Source organism: Sinocyclocheilus rhinocerous, unplaced genomic scaffold (assembly GCF_001515625.1).
Source record: "Sinocyclocheilus rhinocerous isolate Xijiao unplaced genomic scaffold, SAMN03320098_v1.1 scaffold612, whole genome shotgun sequence".
Lineage (NCBI taxonomy): Eukaryota > Metazoa > Chordata > Actinopteri > Cypriniformes > Cyprinidae > Sinocyclocheilus > Sinocyclocheilus rhinocerous.
Window position 1 is genome coordinate 517545 of NW_015625585.1, and position 3723 is coordinate 521267.

General features: G+C 39.3%; 1 protein-coding gene across 1 annotated transcript in view; it reads left to right on the forward strand.

Moving 5' to 3' along the window:
• Nucleotides 1-3723, forward strand: part of LOC107753815 (ETS domain-containing transcription factor ERF-like) — a 39156-nt gene continuing 35433 nt past the window's right edge. The window contains exon 1 of the mRNA XM_016570085.1: nucleotides 1-24. The gene's annotated coding sequence lies outside the window, so the exon portion shown is untranslated. The remainder of the gene's footprint in view (nucleotides 25-3723) is intronic.

The window sequence follows — 3723 nt, forward strand, 5'->3', positions numbered from 1 at the left end:
CTCGGCCTCTTTCTCTCTCTCTCTTTCAGCTGGGAAGCCTGGAAGACAAGACCTCGGATGCCGTAGTTTAACTGTATTTTTGAAAACCTGGTGAGAAAAATAAAAAGGAATGCCATGTTGCTGACCTTGACACCTTTAAACACCTTCATAACAGCAATTACACATGCACGCACACATAAGAACCTTCCATCATTCGTGCACAATGCTCCCTTTGTGCGTTTGAGTGTGTGTTGTGTGTGTGTGTGTTTGGATTCTGCATGCATGCATATGTGGATGTGTATATTGGGCCCCCTTCACGGGGTCAATGGGGGCCATTTACTAGTAGAACTATAGTCATGTTTGGGAGGTGACTAAGAGAGGACGCTTTTTCCTGCCGAACCCCAATCGCATTATCATTAGATTTCCTTCATCAGAAATTGCAGAAACACCCTTCAACCCCCGTTCTGCCTTGTTCAACAAGCTTCTATTTGTTGCGCTGTAAACCTGGCCGCAACATATGCAAAGTTGCTTTGATCAGTCTTTCATGAAGTTTAATGACCGCTCATTAATCAGTACTTTTTAGCTGTCAGTGATTAATCTTCCTCATTCATTCTGAATCCTCAGTTGAGTGATCATTGGCCTCAAATGTGTGGGAGATGGGACGCTAATTGCAGTGATTGTGGTGTTTTGTGTCGACTTGTCAGCGGGTGAGAAGTTGAAATAAAGGACAACAGGCTGAAGGATCACTTTGATTTGTTATGACATCTATCTTGTTTATATGTAAGACAAGTAATTTAATGCAGCATGGCTGAAATTAGTGATGTGCCATAAGATGTAGTCATGCATAGGAAAAAAGAAATTGGTAACTGTTTGAATTTGTTGGTTATATAAAATACAAGGGAGGTGTTAATTCAAGCCTAATCTTGCTTGCTGGAATTAAAAACAATTAAAGTGTGCATTAAACTCCCATTAGACTGTGTTCACACTTGATTTAATTGCTTGGTCCAAATGTTTATATCCTCAACTCCCTATATAGTGAACACATTGTATATCATTTCATACCCATAATGCACTCTGATTTATAGTGTACAGCCAATGTATACAAGCTGGTACTATGTTGTATATGAACTGGTGCTGCTCTTTCACTTTTTTAATAAGTCATACATTGATTAAAGAAACATTAAAATGTAGTGAGTCATAATTATTTATAATATTTGTTTTTATCTGTTAATAAAGTTTAATGCCACATGTTTTATCTTTTTTTTGTTCACTTATTTCCCATGCAGTGAACTAAACTATTGTTCAAAACTTTGGAGTCGGTAAGATTTTAAAAATATTTTAGTAAGAAGACTTTTATGTTGACCAAGGCCACATTTTTTAAATCGTAAAAACTGTAAAATTGTGAAATATTATTACAATTTAAAGTAACAGTTTTCTATTTTAATATGTTTTAAAATGTAATTTAATCCTGTGATGTAAAGCTGAATTTTAGGCATCAGTCTTCAGTGTCACATGATCCTTCCGAAAAAAATTTAATCAATGTTGAAAACATTTGTGCTGCTTAATATTTTTGTGGGAACTGTGATTTTTTTCAGGATTCTTTGATAAATAGAAAGTTCAAAAGAACAGCATTATGTGTCTTTGAAAGTGAAAAGTGAAAGTGACGTGACATGTGGCCAAGTATGGTGACCCATACTCGGAATTAGTGCTCTGCATTTTAACCCATCCAAAGTGCACACACACAGCAGTGAACACACACACCGTGAACACACACCCGGAGCAGTGGGCAGCCATTTTTGCTGCGGCGCCCGGGGAGCAGGAGGGGGGTCGGTGCCTTGCTCAAGGGCACCTCAGTCGTGGTATTGAAGGTGGAAGAGAGCGCTGTACATTCACTCCCCCCACCTACAATCCCTGCCGGTACGAGACTCGAACCCGCAACCATTGGGTTACGAGTCCGACTCTCTAACCATTAGGCCACGACTTCCCTTTTTTTTTTTTTTTTTAAGAAAAATAAAACTTTGCTGAATAAAAGTATTAATTCCTTTAAAAAGCGGTAAAATACATGTAGAAAATAGTGATTCAGTGAACAAGTGAGCGATTTTGGACACGGCAACAGTGCTCTGGTCCCATTTTCATCTTCACATGATCACGTGCATGTCAGTGTTCAGATTCTGTGCGTCTGAGAATACCATGGAAAAAACAGCACATAAATTACCTCTTTCTTCTCCCTACGAATCCATTTTGGAGTAATCTTTATGACGTACTTACACTATGTCCTTCCATCGCTTTGATATGGATTCCCAAAAAAGGGTTATTTCTGTTAGCGCACGATTATGGTTTTCATTAAGTTACAAGAATATGTGAATTGCCAATTAGTGCTGCACTAAAGAAGCACTACAGTTCGTCCCGTGCCGTGTGCCACTTTGTATGTTCCCATGGCCCATTTGCCTTGAGTATGACTCCTCTTTTTCTCTCTATCTTTTTTTCTCATCTCCGTCTCTCCCCTCTCTTTCTCTCCTGCGCGTCTGTCTGTCACTCTGATTAGAGACGGCGGGGTCGTGCCACAAAGGAGGCCACAAACCAGGTCTCTTTCTCTGTCTTGCTCATTTTTAGTCATTTGCTTATGCACCAGCTTATGTATTCAGAGTTTTACACCCAGAGCCTTCTTCAAATTAACATCAATTGCTGGTAGACGTCAGTTTTTCCTCAAATGTTAATTAGAGGCTAATGATTGAGGTTGAGCATTATGTGTGAAATGTATAATGGCTAATGAAAGACGAATGTTGTTTGTCATTTATTTTGCCATCGCTTTCATTTAAAGATGAAGTGTGGGTTTCGTCGCATTCTCAGTATTTGGAAGTCCCCAGAGATGAGGTTTGCATACAAGAAGTAGTCAAGGCCTGGCCTATGTGCTTGTGCTCGCTAGTAGCATTAACGCTGAATTGTTAATTTAGCACTTACGTGCAAATGCTTTACAAATGTCATCTACTACCTTTGAGTTTCCACTGACAACTGCTCCCGCTCTGAGAGTGAGAAAGGGAGGCGGTGGAGGAAAAGAATGAGAGATAAGGAAAAGAGAAGGCCACCTACAGACTCACATTCGTTTCTCACTCCAGCCCACATTTAGCACTCTCAATAACAATTGCATTTTTCTGAGTAAACAACCTTGAAGAACATTCTGTTGCGTTCAATCCATATGCCACGACACTGTGACACTTAGCTTCGCACACATAATAAGCTATAATTTCAGCGTCTGTTGGATCCATGGCCTTTTCTGCAAAAGGTTATTGCAGACTGTATATTTATAGTCCTCAACTTATATTTATGACTGTCAAACTTATCTTCGATGCAAACAATTCTACTTTTATTTTAAAAAAAAAAACTTTAAAGGGGTCATATAATGCGATTTCAATTTTTCCTTTCTCTTTGGAGTGTTACAAGCTCTTGGTGCATAAAGAAGATCTGTAAAGTTGCAAAGACTAAAGTCTCAAATCCAAAGAGATATTCTTTATAAAAGTTAAGAACCAACCACGCCTACCTAAAATGCCTCGTTCTAACACCCCCCCACATGTCTACGTCACGATGTGGGAATATTTGCATAACACCGCCCAAATGTTCATGCAAAGAAAGAAGGCGTAACTTTTATTCTCGCTGTAGTATTGTTGTTGCCGCCGCCATGTCGTGAAGACGCTGTGTGTTTCGTTGTGAAAGCGAAACTACTTTGTTTGGCCTTCCAAAAGAGGA